This window comes from Grus americana, chromosome 18 (assembly GCF_028858705.1).
Source record: "Grus americana isolate bGruAme1 chromosome 18, bGruAme1.mat, whole genome shotgun sequence".
Classification (NCBI taxonomy): domain Eukaryota; kingdom Metazoa; phylum Chordata; class Aves; order Gruiformes; family Gruidae; genus Grus; species Grus americana.
In genome coordinates, this window is record NC_072869.1 from 5,255,239 (window position 1) to 5,281,749 (window position 26,511).

Here is a 26,511-nt window from a genome sequence, read left to right on the forward strand (position 1 = left end):
AACTGCTATTAGGAAAACATTATCTTCTAAGATTTTACATAGATCTTCAAATTATCTAATTATTTTTATGCTGTAATCCTTGTCAAGAGAATAATAAAAGTTAAGTGTCTCTCAAATTATGAAACATTTAATTTTCTTACAAGTACAGAATTTGCTTGGATAGCTCAATGAAATGATGGCATTTCAATTTTAGTAGTTTCACACAGAAAGAGCTGACATATCAGTTTGGCTACTAGTAAGCGGCACAGCAAACAACAAAGCTAATATATCATTTTGGCTTTTCAAGCATTGTATTTGACCTGGAGTTTTGGCTGGCATGACCAGATACATTACTAGGTTCCCAAGTGTTCCTCTCATCTCAAGTGCATAGTTTCAACGAGTGTTCTTTAAATCTTCTTCTAAGATTATTCAGTCAAAAGGACTTTTTATACAAGTCCTCAGTTAAATTTCAGAATTTTATTTTTAATAGTCCTACAGGTTATCTTCTGGTTTTGAGGCATCCACTGAGTAGAAATCAAAAGCCCAAGATCTCTAGCAGATCGATGACAGGGTTTGTTGCAAGCAAACACCGTATATGTCAAACAGCTTCTGTGCTTCTAACAGGTATTCCCCATGTTAAATAAAAGCATTATAAACTGTGTATTTATAACTCTGTTACAGAACAAACAAAACCTCCACACAATCATGAGTCCTGGTCAATGAACTTTGACAACTGTAATGTTAGCTTTCAAGGACAAAGACAAAACTCCAAGATCTCTCTGACTAGATAGCTGAGACACCTCTTAATTTTCTCTAATCATTGGAGCACTGAGCTATAAATTTCCATTAATACAGTTGTGTTTCTTGCTGCCAATACTCATACTAGAAGAGTATTTTCCACCAATAGGTGGAAACATCCTGATTTACCGTATGCAAACATATGTATTTGTGACTAGTTTATATTGATTTTTTTCCAGTATTTTTATTTGGAAGTGTACATCCAACTTTGGTGTCTTCCCTCTTGATACTTATACAGAGGGTGATCGTGGACCTTGAATCAATTAGTTGATTCCAACAGCAGTTAAATTTCTTTGTGGATTTGAGCCTTCATGTTCCTGCATTCAAGCTTTTCCTCTGTAAAAGAAGAATAAATAGTTCTTTCTTTCCTCTCCTCTATATGTTCATGTTCAGACTGCAAATTCTTCAGGGCAAGAATTCTGTTAATAAATGTTGGTTTAGTGCCTACTACAATGGGTATCTGCTCACAGTGGGGTACTACTATGCTACAAAAAAAATAGTAAATATTACTGACAGTAAAAATACAGCTCGTCGACTAAAGGTGCATGAAAAGAATTTTGTCCTGTAGGACATCAAAGTTCTTAAAAATTCATATGTCAAGTATTGCCATCTGAACTAAATTAGTTTTGTAGAACTAAGATTTCATGGCAAATAAAAATAGTATATCATCTTAATAAAAGCATCATGTGCAAAGGGAAAATAAAAGCAAGAAAGATATGATTTTATAGTACTTGCACAGTTCTTCTTACTCTGAACTGAAATTCAAAACTACCAAAAGAAGCAGCCATCAAGAGCCACATAATCAATCTGCGGCAAAGCTGGTGCTGGTCTCCAACTCATTTGATACAAAGGACAGTGGAAACAATAGGAAAGTTTGCAGAAGTGTAGTAAATAATTCTAATGCTTTGAATTGCAAAGGGTAAGCAGCCTACCAAAAGTATTTATCAAAGTCATATTGGGGGAAAGAAACATCACCAAACTGAACAGTGCAAGCCAGATGCTTGGAGATTAAATGGGGTCAAAAATGCAACCCTAATTTTCATAACATCCTCATAAAAATTCTCAGGAAACTGCTTTCTGAACCTGTTATGGAAGAGATTTTTTTGAAAGGTAAAGGGGAGTTGCAGAGTGAGATTCTACTGAATAAGGTCAGAATTACAGAGGACAGGAAAAATAACCTGTTCATTAAATAAAACTAGGAACATAAAAATCAATACAGAACAATGGCTAAAAGTAGCTGACAGTTATGTCTAGACTTGTGAGATCAGATTTACATCTTTCAATTTGCACTTGTGTTGAAGGTTCAGATCAGAGTCAGATCTTTAACCCCTTCAATGTAGGAACTGGAATTATTGCATACAAGGGAACCAACGTACTTGACTTTTGTGAACTCCCCAGACTTACCCATAAATATAAATATAATGCTTTCTAATATTTGCAGCTCCTTTCAACCCTTGTGTCACTCCCCCTTTATTTACTGCACATCATCTGCTCAGCAAACTGAAATCATGTAATTGAAAATCAACACTATAGAGATTAAAATAGTTGGGTTTGAGTGTTATTGTCTGAAGCTACTCAGAAGCATAGAAAAATGTTTATCTGTATTGATGATTTTAATTTTCTTTTTCTTTGAAATCTCAAATTTCAATGAAAGTTCTTATAAAAAGTTCATATTTACTTTTTTACCTGTTACAGAATGGATTGAAAATGAAACAAACAAAAAAGATTTTCCTTCTAATTTCAAATTTAGAAATATCGGACCAAAATATTTTTTAAATGCTCTGAGACCTTTCAGTTTGTGTGGGGGGTTTTTTCTACATTATACAACAAGATGCAATTCAAAATCAATTTTTCACCTCTACAAATTCTTATACCATTCAAGACAGCCTGTTGCTTGTGTTACACCAGGAATTCTGAAGCAAGTGCTATTATTTTTTTGCTGTATAAGTAACAATAGGAGATGTCACTATTCTTGTTTTCTCACTGGGACTAGAGACCATATGATTCAAAATACAGAAAATAAGGTCACCTGAATTTTATTAACAAGGGCTCACAATCAGACTGGTTAGTGGTGCACAAAATTCCATTTCCAGGTGAATTTCTAGAAGTAGAAGCATTGGCAGGATGTTGATCCTGCCAATCCTGTGAGGATTTTATTTTCAAGAAAAAATTAAGATGGAATCCCCTCAACGTGCAAAGGCCAAGGTACCAGAAGCCTCAAAAAGTAAATCAAGGCCATGTTATTCAATCTCTCTTAAACATAATGAATGATGAAGCCCATCAGAAATTAAAGGAAATTGATTTTTTAAGTCCTTGTGATGCCCTATAGCTGCCATTCAAAGAGCTATCTGACATTTTCACTTATCACTAACAGTTCCCATGCCAGCAGCACTCGGACAATGCTCAAAGCAATGACAGGCATTTATTTTCCGGCTTTGATATTGCAAAACAATGCAGCAAAGAGAAATCAAAACTTAACAAATTAGTTGACAATTTTCTTTTAGACTCTTCTCTTTCATTTCTACCATACCAATTTACCTCCTGCTGACTTGCAGAAGAAACACAGTGTAATTAATTTGCTTTACTGGACAGAGAAGGAATAGAAAATGCAAATATGAGAACCATAGCTTTGGTGTATTTTGGCTGACAGCTTAAACTGTAATTATTATCCACTAACAATTTGCACATAAGTGTAATTTCTAATGCAAATGAATTCTTGGAAGAGCAGACAATGAAGTTTTAGACAAGTAAAAACCAGCCATATCTGAACATACTGGCCATACTCTTTTTGTAAACAGAAAATTTAATAAGTTGATAATGTTGATACAACATGTGGTATAAATAAAGCATGCATAGGAGTGGCTACACAATGGAATTTATTTCCATCAAGGATTAAAATAATCTACCGTACTTATAATCTTTCTTCTTCTATAGAAATTCGGAAACAAATTTTCTTTTGTATTTCAGAAGAAAAGTAATTTTTAAATAAAACCACAACTGATGTACAAGTTGCAACTCTCTCCTAAGTATTCAAAGCCACTATGGATGTAGAGCATGGTTATGTTTTGTGTTCCTACAGCCTATGAAGGAGTCTATACTCAGGGCTGCCCTATGCAAATATGATCCATGTATCACGTTTACGGTAGTCTAACACTTCTGCTAGTCATCAGACCCGGTGCACATGCGCTGCATGGACTGTCTGCTCATGATCAGATCACCTAGTCTGATGAGGTATGTTGTATTAATATGCATGCTTCAAGTTACTCTACGGTACACACACATAAAGGCTGAGTACCAGAAGCACTTTCACTGGCAGCAGAGTTGCCTTGAGGTGTTTCTACCCTCCCTCATCTCTAGTTCTGACCATACAGTAACAATTCAGCACCCTGTGTTCTGCCATAGCAACTGTTTGTGATTGCAACTGTTTCAGCTAAACGTAAGACATAGCCTTCTGGGGTTCCTGTAATAAGTCCAGATTGAAATACTTACATATATGCTGTGCAACACCTGTGCAGCCAGCTCAACACCTTGAAAACATCATGTCAGACCTACTGTATGGGGTAAATTGTTATGCACGTGAGGAACAGAGCAAATCTTCTGTGTGTGCAGGGAAACAAAAATACAGAGCTTGTGGAGCAGGTCAGATGCTTCCTGAAAGACTTGACTTACTGAGTGAGTGCAGCCTGAATTGAAAACACATGTGTGGTAGGGCAGGTCTGTCCAAAACTTCCGGAAAGTGTCAGATCTATTGCAGGCAGACAGCAACTGTGTAGTGCATGCGCACTTAGTCAAACATTGCTTGAAAGAACCAGCCTCTACAACTGCCACATGGGATGCAGTCACTGGTGCTCCAATTGGTCTGCAGTGTTACCAGAAATCCTGGATTAATGTTTGAATATGGCAAAATTTTTGAAGCTGAAGTTTTTATCCAGAAAGAGGAAAATCTGGAGGTGTGGTATCCCATATTTCTTCTTCAGTAAACTCCAGTGTGAAGAATTGTTTCCCAATTTAAATTCTTGAGTCACTGTAATGACTATAATGATAAAACATGTCAATTGTATCTAGTCTGACACATGACCCAAGTACAACAAGCTAAACATTCCCATACTGAAACTGTGAGATAATGTACATGTATACAACATGGACAATGTTTCTTGTAGCTATGGGATACTTAATCTCTCTCCCTGTATACTTTTCTACACTCCCACTGCAGCATAAAGGAAGCAATCTCTCCTCCTCTCGCTGCAAAAGGGATTCAGCTTGCCACAAAATCACGTTTGATTCAGAACAATATGATTGACTTTCTCTTTTTTACCAAAAAGACAGCTTATTGGAAGATGAACATGGCATGCCAGAGAAAAGAGTCGACAGAGGTTATGACTTAAGCTGAAAAACTGGTACAAGTTAATTACTCTTTTTGAAGCTAAAACAGCTTCAGAAGAGGTTTCCTTTGACAGTCATCCCTAAATCTAAAAACGTGGCTGCAGAGGCCACTGGTTTACAGTCCTTCCCACACACTATGCTTTTGTCTGTGAAGCTACTAGAAATGCAACTTCAAACCTACGGCATGTACAGAGGAATCAAAGAGATGATAAACTCATTATTTGTGCCAAATTTGTTTTGCCTAATGTGCTATTTTGGTGCTGAAATACAACTGGAATGATAGTCTCTGCAGATAAAATTAGAAACCTGATACTACGCTTGCTAAGTAGTTTGCTATACCTGCACATTCAACTTACCTACTTAAAACTTTGGTGGTGCTTATTGTCACATCCAGGTGGGCTCAGATTTCAAGCAGTGGTTGAGCTTAAGAAATAACTAAGCGTACAGATGGAGAAGCAGTGTGGAATACAGGATAACACGCTGGGGTTGGGAGTGAGGAGACTTCGTTTCTATTCTTATTATATGACCGTGACCAAGTCGCTTCCTGTTTCTCTGACCCCTTCCACCCTCATCCATCATCTGTCTGCACAGCTAGCTTGCTTTCTTACATGCAATACCTAATAAAATAGGGCCTGTAGGTGATCCTGTAACACAAATAATATCTGTACGATGCTTCTTGCCTATGTTTATTACAACATGTTCCCTCCATGATATTCTATGTTTTGTGATTCAAGAGATGGCAACATGTAACCATCAAACTCACAGAAGACATTATTATCATAATTATCAGTGGCAAAACAGTCTTACAAGTATGTGAACCATTAATGATGCCAGAGGCTTTTCGTTTCCTTTGTTCTCTGTAAATTTGCTAGTACATATCAGATACAAATATATTTTCAAGCACCAATTAATATATTTTATCTTATTAAAGTGTGTGGCAAAGTTGGTCTCTGGCAATGTATCTCACTACTGTACCTGTTTACTATTTTTACTCTTTTTTTAAACCAACATTTTCTTATATTATTCTTCTATTTCACATAGAGTTTGATTTTTATGGAAAAGACCATTGGGAATTACTGATATTTGAGAGTTTAATTGTCTCAAACAATTTGTAATTTTTATCAACAATGCATAATGGGAACAGAAGTTATGTAGAAAGTGCAAAAAGTGAATACAGAGAATAAAGACTGATCTAGAAATCATATTACTGCTTCCTAAAAAATGTGAACAATGAGAAAAATGGGGAAAAGAGTATGAAAGAGAATTGGAGCTTTTTCACCATTATCTGAAGACCAAAAATACAATCTTTATTACATACATACTTAACTATCAGCTGCCATACAGTCTTTTTTGAGCTACATGCCAGCTCTGATCAAACCATAGAACACCATGGATAACAGCTGGCAAATGTAATACACACTCCCTGGTTAAAGTTCACGTCATCAGCAGAGTAAAATGCATAGCACTAAACCCTAAAATGTGTTTAGCATTCTGGTCTTACCCCTGGAAAGCATTAAGCACATGATTTTCTTTAACCCCTCAGAAGTCTGAGTAGTTTCACTAAAACCAATGTGACCACTTAAGTACTTAAAAATTAAGTGGGAACTCAGGTAGGCTGCTGGATTGGGATCAACACACTGTGCCGATCCAAACACTAATTCAGACCCTTGTTTTCAGTTGAATACATTTAGATCACCCAGCTCTGTATGGTGCTCAATACAACAACCTATAGGTAACAGCAAAAGCACTAGTTCTGTGAAGGGTAAATAATGTTGCTACAAGTAGATTGGATAAATTCGCATAAGAGGGGTTAGGCTTCAGTTAGTCCTAGTTTGGCCAATCTTGCTTCTATCCCTGATACTATAAATATGCAATATTAATAAGAGCCTAACATGTCAAATAACATTAAAAAATTTGCATACTCAAAGCTTTTGTGATAAGAGCTCAGTTTCTTGAAACATACAGCTTTTAATGGAACTGAGAAGAACAGTTATATTTCATTTGATAATACACATGAGAATAAAAGGATATAAACCGAAACCTAATGAAAATCTATGCTGAGAAAAAGGTGATTAGTTTATATATCATAAGTACCCCAAAATACACAAAGAGACTGTAATAAAGTCATCAAACTTCCATCTTTAAAATGGAATACCTATACCAAAATTACTGCTAAATAGTGAGATGGAATATATTTTTTTTAAACAGAAAATGCCTGTGCACTGCCATGTCAGTGACAAGGTTTTCTGGGCAGAGCTCTGTGTGTGTAGGTGTCTCCACTCTAAGTTTCAGACATCCTCAAAGCATCAATGTCACTCTGTATGTGCTGGTGAGTTGATCTGCTATGTACAGCACCTTTTCTCCAGAGCTTTGAAAGTTCAGGAATCCTGAAAAAATAGTTCAAACTCTCTTTATTCTGCTCCAGTAGATTCTCAGGTGAAAATAATGCAGACTCATTGAGGAAGGGTTGTCATAGTTTCATGTGCTGCCCATAGCGTCTTATGTTTTTTGTTTGGATAAATACTTTCTGTCTGTACTAATCTCATACCTGACATTAAAAAAAAAAAAAAGAATAGTTTATCCTAAAATTTCTAAAATTTACCACCTAATACCCCATTCAAGCAAATGTCATGATTGGAAAACTCATAACAAAATCTCTTTTTAAAACATAGTCTCTTTAGAACATAAGACTATTTTACATGTTTGCATTAAGAAATAGAAAATAAAGCTCAGCACAGCCATTTAATGGGAACAATCTTAAGGCTTGTCCACACAGGAAGTAAAGCTAAATTAGCTGAAAGGTGTGAATTTAAAGTGCATTAAGGTAAAGTGAACTACAGTCACTTTACTTCTGAATGAGAACATTCACACCAAGCTTTAATGCACTTTAACTAATATACTTTAAAATCATATCTTTAGTTAATTTGTCTTAACTTCCTGTGCAAACAACTCCTCTCTAACACTTACTGAGAGCCACAATATAGATTGATGTGGGTATATTTATAAATATGCCTATTAACCTTAAGACTCTGAGTCAATAAAATTTGGGATGTTAAATAAAAATAAGAAATATGTCCTTGCATGAACTTCCTAGTGCAATGAGAATGCAAACAGTCCTAGTGTTCCTAGTGCAAACATAGCATTAATTTAGCCCTAAATTGTATAAAAGTATTTTAACTACCCAGAGCCAGATTAAAAAAAAAAAAAGTACTTGAGTATTGTAAGTGACTATATTATGAATTTATTCCTGAAAAAAATTAAACATAAACAAACAGAAAAAAAGATATGTTTTATTTAAATACAACAAGTATATTGAGATTCACCAAGAAGGGCTAAATATAAAGGACTTAACTTTGAATTCACTTTAAAAAAAGCAAGGAAAAAAGGCTCTAAAATTCTGTCTTTTCTGAGGGATGTCTGAAAGTCCTGGTTATAAAGGATGCCTCAAATTATCCAGAGAAAGCAAAACAAGACTTTGCCTCAGATAACCTGTGAAATCAATACTAACTGTGTTTTTGCTGCCACTGCTCAAGCTAAAAACCCGTTTTCAGAAGCAGCTCTTGTAGAAAGACAACAGAGATATACTTCACATCCCATGTATATTTACAGAGTGACTTATCGCTCTGACGAACCAGGAACAATGGTCTGGTATAACAACCAGCGTTCGAAGACTGCTGTTCTGCTCTACCAACTAACACATCGAGCTCAGCTACCAGGAGTCTAGCTTGGGAAAAAAAAAAGGAAAAAGATGCCCTTTGCAAGAGCAGGAAAAAAAATCTGTCTTTCTAACCAAGGTGGCAGACTGACATTGTGTGTCCTCAGTACACAGGCAACCCTGGATGCAGCCTCACTTGTTCTCAAGGTTACACAGAAGCCTCCCGATTCCCCCCTAGCTAGCGTCCAAGTCCTTCCTCTGTCTTCGAAAGCTGATGAATAGCACATATTTAGTTCAAAAGGGACAATGTAATAGTTCTGAGATCTTTTTTATTTGTTTTTTTTTTTTTACTGATGACTTAGAAAATTGATAGTGGCCCATGAAAAAAGATTCTCTTTAAAAAGAGGCCTGCTAAAATAACAGTGCTGATGGTTGCTAAAGCATAAACTTTTTCTGAAAATATTATGCTTTTCAGCATACATCATCTTTTTTTATTTCTCAATTCACAAAAATCTTGACCCGTTTCAAGAACTAGATGTTCTGATTGACTAGACTACAATAGAGTAGAGATAAAAATATGTCTAGCAGGCGATATATAAATAAATATTTGCATCAAGCTTCATAAATATTTTGAAGTGCTGAGTATTTCCAGAAATATAATTGTAGTTAGTTAACAGAAGAACTCCATCAGTTAAAAGCTTCCTTAATTGCACTGATAATTTTACTCTTGTAATTTTACACGGTTACACGAACTAAGAGTATTGTATTAACACAGGTGGCAAAGCTATAGCCATTTACAGTTCAGCAAAATGTAAGAGATTGCCCTTGCTCAGGCATCCTGGTGCTATGCACTGCACATTACAAAACACACTCAGTGATGAGAATATCCAGGTCAGTTTGATAGCTTTTTCTCAGTGCAGACTGTTGCTTAGACAACATATAGTCCTATGCTTTCAGTGTCAGTTAGATCCACAATCCCCTTTTAGCTCCTCATGTTCTCTGATTTCACCTACCTGGGCAGCCCATGATCTATTCTTGAGCACTCAGGACTAAACAGCCTTTGAACAGGTTTCCCATAGCTCGGTATTCCGCATTCTGTGCCACTGGGGCTTTTAAATCATGGTTCATTTTGCTGATGAAAGCCAGTCACAAACTTAAACTCTCATATATAAAACAGAAAGCCTAACCATTATTAAGAATCACACTCAAAGGCAGTAAGAATGTGTGTGGCATAATTGAGCTAGTTGTCCCATAGCCCCTGTTTGTGTGCTATCTTGCTCCTCTCATATCTCACTCAGTACCTTCCCTTCATTTCCAACATGTTCTCTTTGAAGCCCTTAATTCTGTTATATGTTACAGAATAAGTCCAGGAGAAGAAGCAGTTGTTTTGCCAACAATACAGCAAGTGTAGATTGCCTTTCGGGAGTGGCCTCTTGGTGTTTTCCCTGAGCAGTGGGCACCCACTGAGTTGAGCTAACTGGATAGTTCCAGATGGTAAGTGAAAATGTATGGTCATTTCTGTTTGTGCAACAACATTACATAGTCCTAAACCTTTGGGGTCCCATCATCTTTCTTGTCATTTCCCCCAAATCAGACTGTTAATATACTTTAAGAATACTAGCTGATTTGAAGTTTGGTCATTTTATACTCTCAGCCCTTTAGAATGATGCACATCGCAAGAGCTTCTAAACATCCTTTTCACTAGTGTGATGAGCAACAAACAGCTCCCATCTCTGATGCAGTTTGCTACGTCCTTCTCTTCCCCTTCTTTGTAGCTTATGGAGTGGGGAATTTTGCATTCCACTTTTTAATTGTTCCTCCCTCCCTGAAGTTAGCACCAGAGCATTGCTATCTACAAGAACTGAAAAGTGAGAGCTGTATTCTACAAGGAGATCCAGACCTGCTTGGACTAGGCTTGACTCAGTGGAAGAGGGACAGTTTTCTCTTTTGCTCAGTGATATAAGTTGGGAACATAATGTAATCTATAGAAAGTTGTGTATCAGTCTTGATCATCCCAGATATCATATCCTAGAAATACCAGAAAACCACAAAACACAAAAACATTAAGAGAAAACGCACCTGAGATAGGCAGACGTGCCTAACTCATACCATCAAGCTGTGAGCTAAAACTTTAACTTCAGTGATTATGCCTGAGACATTTAAATGGTTTTAAATTATAAGTCTAGCAGAAGTATTTTTCTAATAATAAGCCATTAATTCTGGCAGTTTCAGACTGTCTGAATCTAGGTGTATAAACTGTAGCTGCATCAATCAGTGCTGTGTGTCTGGCTATTTCAGGCATTCCTTGTTAGTGTAAAGAAAGAACAGTTTGTCCACCAAGCACAACAGCAGCTGAGATTCCCGTTGATTGATAACTAAATGTGCCGTAGTGAAAATATATTCGGATAGAGCTGAAGAAGCAGGCACAGCAAAGACGTAATGGGGGCGGAGGAAGGAGAGATGAAATTGGCCACAACAGGAAATTCCTTCTCATGAGTCTTCCAACTAGCTGACAAGATGGATTTCATTCCTGCAGGTAACAGTGCCTTTATATTTAATCTTCTACAACATCTGTAACCATGCAAATTCTTCACTGCTCTATATGCAAGCTCAATTACTGAAAAATTGTTCTTGCTGTTCAAGACATTTCTCCACTGTATATTAGTACTGTTTCACATACAGAATCCACTGATGTCAACAAATCTGTGTGTGAAGAAAGCATATATATAAAGGGAAGTTATTCTGCCAGTTGAAGAATCCTTTATTGATCACAGTGAGGAGCCTTGAAATTTCTGAAGTCTAAACTGGTTTACCAAGAGGCCTGTAGTATTTATTTCCAGAGAACCAATGATTTTGCTGTTAAAAATTGGCAGAAGTTCACAGATGTCGCAGTATTTAAGTTGAAGAACCTTATTTTAAAAGCTTTACAATTCTAGCTAGGAAAGGAATATTTTCTGCTGTAAACGTCAGTATCAGTATTATACACAGTGACAAGTAAAACTCAACTTATTTTCCAGTCGGGTGAAAATTTCAGGTTTTGGGTTCTCAGCCAAATGCCTGTCTGAACTTCTGAGCTTTGACAGCCTGAAAAACAAGCTAGAAGTTTCAGAGCAACACATTTCCACCATTTGCAAACTGTGAAAATCTAGGCTATAAAATTTTGACAAAGTTTGGTCCAGATCCTGATTTCGTAGATCAAGTAGGTGAGCATCACTACAGCAGTTAGTAACACAACATTAGAATTTCCTATTACATTCGTCTCCTTTGTAACATTCATTCAATCAGTATGGAAAGACTTTTTTTCCTCCTATGCTTAAAATATTAAAGTATGCACTTAAGTTTAAACAGATGCAGTCTTTCTGTCAATGACATAAAAGTTTAAAGTGCAATGAATACTTACCTGAGGGGCAGATAATCCTGTAATCAAAATGCCATGCTGTTAGCTCTGTTGGAAGACATAGTGAGGAAGAGACAGTCACCCTGCCTTCATTTTAGGTATCTACATTGGTAGTAAATGCTTCCTTTACTGTCAAAGTAGTGAGGCAAGCATCTCAGAGTAGCTGAGACTGGTTAAATTTGGATGTCACCTACTGCCAATGAGTTGAGTCTGGGCCCCCATTTTGCCACCTAAGCTAAGTGGTGCAAATACCTTCTGTAGTGACAGACAATTACAATCCAGAGGACTGAACCATGGATTCACTGGTATATCTGAAAAAAAAAATTTGGAACAATATTTTCATCCTTAAATACATTTTATAAAATGCAGATTTCTTGATAATGGTTGAAGATTTTAGATGCAGTTAAAAAAGATACTTGAAAGCATGAGTCCTTCTTTATGAGTGGAAATTCTCACAGCCATTTCAGCACAATTAATTAATCCGCTTATATTTAGGCACGGGCCAAAATATCTTGGTCAGCTCATACCTGAAAGGGGAAGAGCTTTAAATACAACATCAGGGAGGTAATTTTTAAATGTTTTTGTGGTACTAGCCAGATTCAGAGCTCAACTTTTCAAGGAAGAAAATTGGGAAAATAACTACATTGAATTAGTTTTTACCCTGAAAGAGAAAAGGCCAGTAGGAACACTCCCCTATCAAGACAGCTTATTTCAGATGACAGACAAGCTTTCGTTCTTATTCCAGTTCATGACTTTGTGTTTTTCTTATTTTTTCTTTAAAGTTTTCCAGTATTATCTTCTCTAATCAGTTGTGAAAAGCACAAAATGAAATAATGTGGCAGACATTTATGCTCTTGAGAAATCAGCCTCCTGGAGTGACTTCTAAATTAAGAAAATATATTTTTTGTTTCATCGTTGTCTTGGCAATTTCCATGTAAACTAAAAAGATACCGTTTCCTATCCCATCAAGCCACATCATTCTTGGAAAAAGAACCACAACATTCATTTATACAAAAGAAGTTGCCTGGAGAAAACTAGGAATGAAAATCAAGATTTATTTTTATTTCTTTATGAGTTTGTTGCATGACCTAATGAAGGGGCACTATCTCATCCCTGGTGAACAGTTAACTCCAAGTAAGCTTCCCCTCTTCAACAAGAAGTGCTGCAAAGAGATTTCCAAGGAGATGGAGCTGGGGATGACCACAGGGAGACTCAGGTTGACGCACTAAGTAGAAGCTAATATTAGTAGTAATAGTGTGGTAGCATTGATGAGTCGTGGATTAGTGTCACCCGATGATACTGAGCCCATCTATGAACTACCTGTTTCCTCGCTCCATTTAAAGACATATGTCCCTATAAGACTTCTTTAGATAACAAGATAAAAAACAAATGTTGGTTGATCTGTCTCGCCTAACTGGGGACGAGGGGTAGAAAGATCCCTTTGTCTTTCCTTCACTCAGAGGACTGGTAACAAGTCTAGTCTATTTTGTTATTTCCCTTTTTCTCTTCTGTCTTGATGTTTCCAATTTTGCAATGAAAAGCGTTCCTTTTTCTTTGCTAGAACAATTTTTGTCTTGCAATATTAACCTTGCCTGGTGCAGAAGCAGGCACACGTGAATAAGTCCTCTTTTGCTCCTATTCACTGGAGGTGATGAATCCAGATAAACCTGCACAGAATGCACAGGCAAACCCTGTTATGTCTGTGACCAGGACACATTTGCGAGGCATTAAAAATTTCAGATTGCTGTGTTTGATCATTAAATTTCAAAAGCAAAAGCAAAATAAAATTTCAAAGGGAAATGTAACACTGTGTTTATGAAAAGATCAGATTGTAACAGTTAAAATGAAGACATGCTCAGGTGCCTGGATTATGTGAGCCATTTTTTATCTTGTTTTTTCTAGTTACAATGAATGCATTTAACAGAGGCAGAAAAGATGGCTGTGGTGCTTTATGTCTCATTCCTGTATCAACAGTACTTTGCTGAGGGACAAGTGGTTCAGTACACTAAGGCAGAATTACATAAAAAAATCTTCTCCACCTTTCCCATACACAAGGGCTGTATTTAATTTTCATAGTGGTTAGCAAATACTTTAATTTTACCACTTCTTCCTAATATGTCTGACCAAATATGCCACATAAAAGCCCCCCCATGCACTATCAAGCAGACTAGGAGAAACTAGGTAAAAATTGTATTTCATTTTTAAACCTCCTATACAGATTAGTCAGATGCAAACTGAGGTGGTCTGTCTGCCACCAGTGATTGTCTTTCAGAATGTGAAAACCAAACCACAGAGTTGCTGACAGTCTATTTTTATATTTCTACCCATACAAGTTTGGTCATGGCTTCTCTAAGGATGCATAGCTGTCCTCATTTGAACTTGTAGGAGATCTCAGTATCCCCTTTTATGGATTGTGTTTCCTTTATATTCAGCCAGATGGAAACTTGGGGATTTTTCAGCTTTGCAGTCTGGATTGCAAGCTGGGGTTTGCTCTGCTGTCTGTTCGTTTAGTTCCGTTTCATTTTCCGTTGCATTTGTCTACCCAGGAAATTACTGCAAATTACACTGGAACATAAAATTACAGCATACTGATTACCTTGCAGTAATTCCCTGTGTTAATCCACTCACCATACCCCAAATTCTTAGAAAGTGGAACAAACTGTCTTGTACTTACTGAGTCTTCAAAGTGACCACACAGAATTGCTTCATATACTAATACACATAAACCAACACCTTCACTTCCTTTGCAGCATTTTTTTCTATTACCTATTAACTATTTTAGGTGACATTTCAAAAATATCTTGAGACAGGTATATTATGTGTCTGCTGGTGCCTGGTTTTGCATGTTAATAATCCAGTTCTTCCCGTACAAATCACAGAGTCCAACATTTAAATCAAAAAATGAAGTGACTCCCAATAAGGACAGATTTCTAAAAGCCACTGTTTTAAAGTACTTTTTGTTCAGAAGAACATGCTCTTATTTTATTAAATGCCTACTGAACTCTCAACACTTGGTGTTCTCTCACACATAGAGAACACTGTCACATATATGGTGGAAGCCGTTATTAGTGGCTATAGTAAGACACTATGAGTAAGAACTTTCAAAAGCTATCCATTTAACCAAAGAACAGGAAACCATTAATGATGAATTTCACCTGTAGAATCATGTACAAACTATTCATGTTTCACGATGGAAAGGAAATAATTTATCTGATTTAGTCTACACTTCTAACTCTGAGTCTATTTTTTTTTGCTGTCTGCAAGAATTTCCCTAGTCACACCAGGAAGACAAGCACAGGAGAAGATTCCAGTAAAACTTTGCACAAACCCAAGGTGTCTCTCTCTCCCCAGCCTTCCGTACCAAACCTGGTGCACATTTTGTGTTGTAGCACTCAACTGTTTAAAATTGACAACACAAATTTAGTAAAACTACAAACTTCCACCAGCTGCAAACTGGAACTTTACACATGACCAACTGTTAATAAATATTTTTTTAACTCTACAAAACAGAGAACTATGAACAGAAACCAGACCTTCCAGAAAGAAGAAAATGTCTGGATCTTAAGAAAATTGCTCTTATTCTTGCAATACAGATGTACAAAGAAAATTAGAGATGTGTTGAGAGCAAAAAGACTGAATTACAATCTATGAAGACTCTATAGATTTCGAATTGGGGAAGGAAAATGCATTAGATAATAATTAAACTTTTTCAAAATAAAACAATTTACTAATACATGGAAACACGGCATGCATTTTTTTGTGTTTGTTACCATACTGGTATTACATTTCAGTTCTTGGGGAGAATACAGGTTAATAACTCCAGTTGAAAAGAATATTGTTGGCAAGCTTAAGGACACAAACCAGTTATTCTGTACCCAGTACAGCAGCCAGCATGACACATTTCTACCATAATCTGCAGTTGGTCAGCTCTAAAACATCTAATTAAAGCAATTATTCTAGACTTTAATTGTTTATTTTTATTACTATAGTATCAAGAGGCCCCTGCTGAATCTGGGGCTATATGGTCTACAAACACTTAGCAAGAGAGAATACTTTCCCTTTCAAGCTTTCAATATAAATAAATAAGTCACAGAGGAAACAGCAAGGTGAAGAGATGATAGTTATGTGTTAGTTTAGTTACACAGTGATGGAGATATGATTAGCAGCTAGCTCTGCTTAGTCCCATTCTGGTGTCTGACCAGTTGGTTGTCTTGGGTTTTATATATAATTTCAAACTTTTCAATAATAACATCAATGACAACATGAATAATAATGGAAATTTCAGGATTCTGATCCTAAAGACACTGTGGTTTTTAGCAGGATAGAAAAAATATTATCAGATTCATAAGAGAGGTTTCTATTTAAATAAAGTAATTAATTCTGCAAAACACCCTTTGAAACTTAAACTCACAGCTCATTGAAATCAGCTAAAAACTTCCATTAATTTCAGAGGCTTTTGGATTATGTTCCCTTTCTGTCCCAACAAAACCGCTTTATAATATTAATTTGAATTCCCAAGATAAATCTAAAACCCCTATTTAAGAAATGTAGTGGCCTAACTAACACGAAATAAACAGTCTAGCCACTTGTTGGGAAGTCTGTCACTGTTGAAGCCTGGTCCTGTAAGGCAAACTTTGTGAGCAGGATAAAAGTCCCAATAAAGTTGGCTGGGCACTTTGAAAGAACTATGGTACATTACGTATTTTATTGCTAACATGCATAAATCAACCAGTGTCCTGAAAGCAGTAGTCTTTCTTAACTCATTGATTTAAAGCAAGAAAGCCCAATCGGCATGCTTATGGGCATAAATAGCTGATTTTGATGAGGTAAGACCCGTGAGTAGGTGTTTGCAAGAATAAGGTCTGAGACATGCAATTTACAGAGTTTGCTGGGTTTACAACTAAATACACTTGATGTCAACAATTTAGAAACATAGAATCATAGAATAGTTTGGTTTGGAAGGGACCTTAAAGATCATCTAGTTCCAACTCCCCTGCCATGGGCAGGGAAAAAAACACATGCAACAGTGACTACACTTGTTCTCAACATACAGTTTCTCAGTATCGCACTAAAGCAGTGCATTACTGTCACCTTTCTTCTCTCTACAGATTCCTGCAGGGGAGTTAGTTTGAAAAGTTCACTATTAATCATCCCTATAAAAAGCATGCCAGAAAGCTGGACAGAGGTTTATAACAAAATAGCAGAGACAGAGAACTAATTAATATCTATAAATAATGTTTAGCTGCAAGATATGAAGACTGTATAAAACCACACACATTTATCTCTCACTTAGCCACCTCTGCCTGCAAAGCACACTGTACTCTGTGACCAGGTAGCCAGGTAAACTAGGAGGTAATAGGCTAAAATATTTGTACTTCTCCTGTTACCATCCTCCTATAGCATCTCTCCTCTCTCTGTCCCAATTCTTTCTTTGTTTCTTGAATGATGAATCTAAATATAATACCAACTGGCTCTATAAGCAGATTGTGAGGACTGACAATGCTCAGTGTAAACAGTACCACTTTCACAGCTTTACTATTGCATACTGTGGCTTTAAATAAATAGCAATATGAATGCAACAGCAGAAATCACTTGGAGAAACTCTTTTGCCATTCTGTTTTGTTCCCTTAAATACAAACCAGCAAAGAGTTACTGTTGCTCAGTAAGGACAATAACATGATTGGATGGGAGCTGTCTGGAGCAATGGTTATCATCAAACTGCAGACAGTGACAAAAGAAAAGAAATTTCAACTACTTAAACTAATCTTTTCCTCCTTTTTCTCTTACATTGCTCAGAATCTGCTATGATCTCCAAAACTTCATCTTTCTATCATCTTACAGAGTTTTAAAAATGCCTAAAACATCATGCCTGTAGCATGATATCATGTAAAAATACATGCCTCACTGTAAGACATGAAATGTTGCAACTCTCACCCTCTTATTATTACATAAATGAAACTGAGGGGGTTTTTAATGTGCTGCTGCAAGGAACAATTTTTTAGCTAATACAAATAACATAATATAAACTGTAGTAGTTCAATTGAGTTTGGAAACATGCTGAAACATGTCACAGCCTGGGCTCTATCCTTACCCCTGTGACCACTCAGACTGCACACTTTCTGTTCTAAATGTTCAAAATAGATACAGATAATGAAATACAAGATATACTTTATATAAGAATATCCTGGAAAGCAGTGAACATATAGCTATTATGACAATTTTAATCCCAAATTGACCACAACAGTCAAGTTCAGACAGCATCGATCTAGGCCTTATAACATTACGTTAGAAATCTGAAGAACCCTTTAAACGGACAACATAGAGACATTCAGCTGCCCAATGGAGATGTCACAGAGTTTCTTTGTACACAGTACCGCAGTGAAAAGTAATCAGATCATACAGAAGGAATTATACAATGGAGGTCACTTTTAACATAATCAATATTAACTAATTAGATGTGGGATATTTTATAATGTATCAGCCCATTTAGTTTTAAAAAAACCCTAACAACCATCATCTGATTTAAATTCCAACTCAAAGTAAAATGCTATGTTGATTATTTTTAAAGAATAACTTTCTGGCTATATATTAAGTAAAAATTGAATGATTACCTTCACTTGTGAGCCAAAAGTATTGTCACACCAGACAGAATCCAATAAAAATGGCTAGCTCTTTTCCATATCCTTTTGCAATGACCATACATCAAATTTTCCATATATAAAATGCTGAGTGACAGATATACTTTTCAAGAGGTACAAATAGCTACATGGCAGTTCTAACTTAACATTAACTTCTGAACAAATTTGATACACTTCATTATAATATTTTTTGAAATACAGTCATAATTTCAAATATTATTACAGAAACTTCCCCAAGCACTAAAATCATATATTCAGTGAAATATTTCAAACTTTTTCCTTTCCTTTTCAAAACAGCACTGACTGCATATGTCAACTTTCGCTACATATTATTTTAGTCATTAAAATGTTGGACCTGAAATTCCTATCTATTTCAAGTGACAATCTGACTGATCTAAAACTTAGTTTGGTTACAAAAAAACATTGTGTTTCAGTCTGAATATCTAGTCTCCTTTTCCAAAAGAATTTGTTACTCCCCTGGTGATGCATGATAGCTATTGTATAATCTTGCACTGCCCAAAAAAGAGGCTATAGAATCCAGCCTATACAAGCAGAGATTTATGAAGTGGCAAATATTTGCTTGAGACAATTGCTGACCTCAAAGGAACATCTTCAGGAGACCAGGCATGCTGAGCGTTGCCATATGATTCACACAAGGATTAGCTCTGAACAAAAGCTGCAGCAACTTTGTATTTAGAAGAAACTTGGATTCAGGTACATTTTCTCAGCTTGACTCCATGTGAAATTTAAATCCAAAGATCATTAATTTCAACATTGTCAGGATGCAAAAGGAAAAGGAGACATTAGCCTTAAAAGATTTAGAAAAGGTTGTTTTAGGATCCCTCTGCAGATTTCTGTCTTTCTCAGCTCACCATCTGCCTTAAGGCAGGAAACTAACCCTCGACTCAGAGCCATTGTAGATGCATTTCTGATATGTTTCTGGGGAAGGAAAGTTTAGATATCAACTTTAAGCTCATACTGAACTTCCAGATCTTCCTCCAAAACACACTCCAAACTCTCAAGGTTTACTATTACAGAAAAAACCTAATCTGAATCAGACATGAGATGATCCTTAAAACATAGGCTTGAGGATGACACAAAAGAAGGCTAAAAAATCAGTGAAGGACTTTTTTTTCAGGTCTTGATTTTACCTTTTTGAATCAAAAAGAAATATTTCTGGAGACAGAGAAATGAAATGATAAACCACAGTTATTGTTTATTTTGAAGACCGTCCTACTTCCTTTGTCCTACAACTGTCCCAGGCAATAGACTAGAGCCTGAAGGATGATCCCATGAATACATCCATTACAATTCAGAATAGCTTCTGTATAGCAGACTCTACAACACACATTTATGTGCTTTTTCATAATGGTGCTGAAAGAGGAGAAAGAGAAGGAAAAAGAAAGAAAAGATTCTTTTTTTTATCCACTGAGTGGAAGAATAAGAGAAAGGACGTATGAAAAAGCAACGTCTACAAACAAAAACTGATACAGAAGTAAAATCAGCTTGTCATGGGAAGAGGAGAAACAGCTCCACAAATCCCATGACTAAAGAATTAATAGAAGCAGGTGATTAAAAATGAGGGCATAAGGAAGTAACACCAGTTCCCCATAGAGTTGTCCATTGAAACTATTGGTAACATTCAAGTAGAGAGAAGAAACATTAATCTAAGTCTTGTCATATGTATGATATTTGTGAATTTGAAAAGGCTTTGAGACAAGGCTTGTTTATCCAAACTCCTTGCTGAACTCTTTCAGATGTCCCACCTACTCTTGCACTTTAGAAGACGTATGTGCGCTGTTCATTGCCATTAAGTTTTTAAGCACATCACATTGTTATTTTTACATTTTAAGTGCTGGGGAATATTGGGGGTTTTTCAGTGAAATAAATCTTCGGGTTATAACACTTTCCAGTTGTGAATTCAGTACAGTTTATACCACATCAACGATGCCTAGACATCCAGCTAACATAATGTGATTACAGCAAATTGTGTCCTAAATGAGCTAGCAAGAACGATGTTAGCAATGAAGACACGAAGGCACTAGATGTAGTACACCTTAGAAACAAGAGTGCTCTCATAAGTCTTTGGAGAGCTTGTCTTCTCATCAACCTGGAACAAGCTAAACTCATTGCTGCAGTGTTTTTAGAGCTGCTGCTACCTATGGCAGCAGGAGCACCCTAGCATGTGCTACAGTAAGAACTGTGTATTGCTCAGTGATACAACATGACTAAATGGGGTGTCGGGCAATGAAAGATTTTGGGCACTTTGTCTACTTTCAGGGCTGCCATCTATATAAGTAAGTAGCTGGGCCATTAGTCTCATGGACTGCTTGGCATTTGACTCACATGCATCTCTCTAGCTACATTACGAATTTGCCATGTAAACATACCCAGAGTCAGGACTTAAATGACACAAGGATGAAGACTCTGGCTACTTTGCTGAACAGCTACGGACTGTATATGGTCACTAGTCCTGGCTTCTTAAATCCTTTAAGGCGCTCTGAAAATGCCAGAGCAGTTCCAGAATTGGAAACAGATGCATGAGAGCCATTCACAATTCTTAGGTTTTCTGGCTCTTCCCACAAAAGATGCTAAAAAGTCTTTACAGAAGAGGATGTCCACTGTCTACCTTCAGGCAATAGTAATGTATTTCAGCAATGGATCAGATGACTGTTAACAGGTTGCTAGGGGCAGTATCTCACCAGACTATCACACCAGTCCTCTTTTCAGGTCTACAATATAAAAAGCCATAATCCATGTGAAAGCTAATATATGATTTGCTTTTTAGCCAGAGGTATCTTGGAGGAGTTATACCCACTGATCTTTTAATGAATAAATAAGACTGAAAGAGCTACTACATTATAGCCTTGCCTTTTACTTGGTGTTGAAAAATCATACAGTATATAAAAATGGTAAAATCCAGAAATTTGATCCATATGAGATTATCCTTCTTGCTAAAAGCATGAAACTTCTCAAACTTCTTGGCTGCCGGACACATAAATAGGCTTCTCATAATTCTTCCTATAGGTCAATCATCATTCCTTTCTTTAATCTTTAAGACTCACATCCACTTTTTCTTCCATTTCAGCTTACTCTATATATGTGTCCTATATGTGAAGCACCAAGAAATTGAAATAGGTGTTGGTATCAATCTAATTCGCTGCTTCTACATTATATCTTTGCTTCCTGTTCTAATATATGTAGCACTTCCGTAGATTATTAGAATTCCTGTTATTTACTTAGTTTCTCGATTAAGTGATCCCTTAGTGTTACTTCCTTGTCTCCAGATTTCTGGGGAGGCTTAATTTATGATTGCAGTGCACTTCAAATGCTTGGATGAAAGGCACAGTATAACTACTGCTAATAACAGTACAAACTTATTAAATCTGAAGTAATTCAGTGGCTTATCCATACAAAATCTTTAAGAGCAGGCCTGGCAAAAGGACTGACATTTTTGTTCATCTGAATGAAAATAAACTCTACCCAAAAAGATAAATGATGAACAAGGGAAAACTGTAGAACTAGACACCAAATGGGGATGGGGGAAGTAATGAAGAAGATCAATCTGCAATTACTAAAAATCTTTGCTAAAAAACCCGCAACCCTAAACCCAGGATTTTCTTCACATATTACAAAATATACATACCAAATTGTAATTTGGAACTCAAACATTTCCTAGTAAGTGTAATATATTTTAATCCTCTACCTTAGCTGGTATCACTGATTCATGCAGTAGTACTGCTTGAAGTAGAGCATAAAAGGAGGGAAATAAAACCACACAGAGAAAAGGAGAACAATTCATTTCAGTGACATTACACTATTGCCTTCATCTTTACTCAGGCACAAAAGCTAACATTATTCATAAAGGTGCAAACATGGCAATTTTTCTTAAATTAAATTGGAGCTAAGACACAAATTGTCAATTACCACGCAAAAGGGAGTATTATGACTGTTTGAACCTGTGATCATCTAGGAAAAGCTCAGCAGTACTGGGTGCTGTACAAGCACACAGCAAGTGATATGTAGGTTAGCATCGCACAAGGAATAATAGGAAGAGTAATAACAGTACATTGTTGACATGACTGGATAGCTCATGCATGATACTTCTGCAGCTGTTCTGTGCATGTAGTTACCAATGACTATTTTTTCCTGCAGTAATCACATTTGAAATAAGAGCAACTAAGTTGCCTGTAGTGGTAAATGCATTCATTGCGACATTATGAGACTCGTCTGTAAGTGTGGAATAAAAGGAAGCCTGCATCCAGATGACCAGCATGCAGCACTATTTGTCAAAATAGTAACTCGAATGCCTGAATTTTAATTCAAAGGTGATGAAAAATTGTGACCAGAGGAACTTTGTACAGTAAATTAGGAAGAAGAGAGAAACAAATTCATCCCTTATGCAAGTCCCCCATAAAAAAACCTGACTTAAAATTGGATTAATTCAGATGTCTCTTTTTAGGTAAAATGACTACAAACTTACGGAGTTTATGCATTAGGCTTTTCCAACTGAGACTGGCAAGAGCTCTGGTAATACATAACACTTTAGGGACAGCAGAACACATGTTTATTTCAATACATACAAAGATTAAATTCCATTATTTTATAGTATGCTGGATTTAACTGAAACACAGCTACTATATTACCAATGCTATAGCTATTTTGAGGGAAATAAACTGGTCTATTTCTGTTATTTATACACCAGCATACACAAATTTTTATGCATATGCACATATATATACAGACACTACATGCACATATCTCCTCTTCTGAACCATGAAGAAATGCAACTAAATCTATGTACAGAAAAGTTGAGTTAAATATTCAATATAAGAGCAATAGCTTATCTCAGATTCTGCACACCTTATCATTACCTTCAAAAGCAAAGATAATTTTGCCAAGCAATATGGTATATTTCTATAGTACTTTACAGTCCTTTCAAGATCCTCCTGGCATATCATTTCCGTTTAGTGGATGAGGAAGGAAAACAGAGAGGTGAGGTGAGATGTTCAGGGCTATAAAGGAAGTCAGTAGCACACTAAGGACTAGAACCCAGTTGTGCTAATGTTTCCAAACCCTGAAATGCCAAATGCAGACATACAATCCTACCAGTAAACAAGGTAAGCATCACATTAGTACCCCTGTTTCAAACATACATGCCTACTGGGAAGTGCTGGACACTTCTGGTTGCAAGCCAGTAAACTTTCCCCCTCCTCAGCGTGAACTCTTATTGTGTGCCAGTTCACTTACCCATGATTATCATTTTTTCTGTCTGATGAGCGTAGAACAATTGCCTTTCGAGCACTGGTTAGCTAGAGCCGGAAGAACCGTTTGCCTCCAGCCCAGCTGTCGGAGTCTCCATGCAAGATGCTGTGCAAAATGTTGAGTTAAAAGAAAACACGAGTAGGGGGAAAAGAGAGCTCTCTGAGAACCTCCACATGGTTCCTGTTGCTAAGGGAACCACTCCCTTTGTCTGCATAGGTTAGGAATGGCTGCTTCGTTTGGAGTCTGTCTCTTAAGTACCAAAAACAGCACAACAATTTCAGGAAGAAAAAAACCCCAAACCTCCAGAATATCTTATGACCAAAGAAAAAACTGAGCTGCCTAGGAATTCTTCCATTAAACCCAGCTATTAATAGTTGATTTAGGTGACTCAAGGAGACTGTAGAACTCATCTGTGCCATCTGATGGGACAATACACCACTGCACACAGTTTAATTTAGTTATTGTAATCAGCTTTTGGGATCAAGGTAGCTGATTACAGAGACATAGATCAAGAAATCAGATCCAGTTTACTACAGCAAATGGAGAGAGATCAATAGCAAGAAATATAAACTTTTAATAAGTATTCATGACAGCCTATTGAAGAGAGATGCCTTTACTTCCACAGGCTCCTATAAAAATCCAAGCCTGAATCCTTAGCTCTGTTCTCTGTGGCTGCTGTCCCCTGCTGCTTCTCATACCCCAGGCTCAGTGCTGCACTGGCCATGTTCCTGAACCCCCAAATATTTGAGAATCTACATTCTATACAGGCCCATTGGTCTCAGTCTAGTTCAGCATATGGAGTTGGGAATCCTTGCTTCTTGTCTTTGCCCACCCCTGGTTTTAATTAATATACTTCTGGAGGAGGGTGATCTCACAGTGAGTCTGAGGTCCTACAACATGAAGAGCTAATAGAAATAGTCATGAAGGTTAGTGCATTGGGAACAGAGACGCCTTGATTCTAACCTCAAACTTTTTGGTTGCATTAAGAAAATCAGCCTCGTTATGAAATATACAGCATGACATGCATTGCACAACACAATCATATCTCACTCTCTCTTTCAGGTGACACCAAAACCAGCATCCCAAAAATACTGTGAGTGTAATTTTGTTCTGCAGAATTACTTGTTTCAATACCTTCATATTATGAGGTAGAAAAGGTCAAAGACTCGGATCCAGATCCAAATTTTCAAGCATAGACTTATCTGAGTCCCTTAAAACATCCAGAGAACAATCAGAAAAATGTGTTACATTATGTCTGGGTGAATAGACAAAAGTTCAAAATCTTAGATGATGCACTTGTGTACGGAAATCAGATTTTTCTCATTCCACCAGAGAGCAGCTGTGAGTGCCTGCAACAGTGGAGAGAGGTCAGAACTAGTTCAGTCTTATGGTAAAGAGCTGAGCTTTACTTTATGCAAGGTAGCTGCTGAGGAAAGTCAGTGCCAGTGTTCTATTTTCCAGAGAGTTGCCTCCAGCAATCCAGTTGATTTTTTTCCCCTCTGTCAGACTGTTGCTCTTAGAGAACACTAGTCAGATAACAGTACGAGATGCCTTTGCTTACACACCACAGCCCAGCACTGATTCTTTGACATAAAGGCCTGAAGAATTCAGCTGTCACTTCATTGCACATGTTGAATTGTATTTGCAGCATGATATGTGTTGCACCCCCTCCTCCCTTTTTCCTCTCACCCCAATGAGTCAAATAAAGCAGTCAAGATTGCTTTGTAGAGAGGCCCTTCTGCTCTCCTTTGCAAAAAGATTAGGAGATTAGAGAGGGCAACTGAGAGTTCAATTTAGGGACATTAGAAAGCAACCGTTAACATACGGGTTTCTGTTGCATCATTTTTAGCAAGGACCAATTAATATGAAACCAATTAAAAAGTTTGTGATTTTATTAATCTTAAAATTTCCTTTCAGAGGATGAATTTGAAGTGCTCAATCCTGCTGTGTATGTGTGTGTGCATATATACACACACACATCCCATTTTCTCCTCCTCATGGATAGACATGTCAAAGTTAAAGCAAGCAAAGGATCTCGGGATTCTGTGCAGCTACAGTGAGGGAGATGGCAGCTTTTAGGACTGAACTAAAGTTTCTGCTAATAAATTCTCTACCCACTTTCTTCTGCTGCTTGCAACCCTTGGACCCTTCCTCAGCATTATTGCAATGACAAGGGCAGAAACATGTACATGTAGAACATTCAAAGTTAACTCCCAGCATAATAAAAATCTTCGACACCCCAAATTAATGCTTAGTAAGTCTAACAGTGCATTTTATCTAAGCCTTTTACAAATATTTGTGTACATAATGCTAGCATTAATACAGGAAAAATTTGCTGATCATTCCCATTTTATCACACCAGAATAAAAAGACATTGGGAGCAATTTCCAATCACA

General features: G+C 36.8%; 1 protein-coding gene across 5 annotated transcripts in view; it reads right to left on the reverse strand.

Moving 5' to 3' along the window:
- ANKFN1 (ankyrin repeat and fibronectin type III domain containing 1) overlaps positions 1-26,511 on the reverse strand; it is a 158,329-nt gene that overhangs the window by 93,534 nt on the left and 38,284 nt on the right. The window contains exon 1 of one of the 5 annotated variants that reach the window (XM_054846791.1): positions 24,101-24,217. The exons of the other annotated variants lie outside the window; for them this stretch is intronic. The gene's annotated coding sequence lies outside the window, so the exon portion shown is untranslated. Of the gene's footprint in view, positions 1-24,100; positions 24,218-26,511 lie in introns of those variants that run through there. 5 annotated transcript variants of the gene reach the window in all.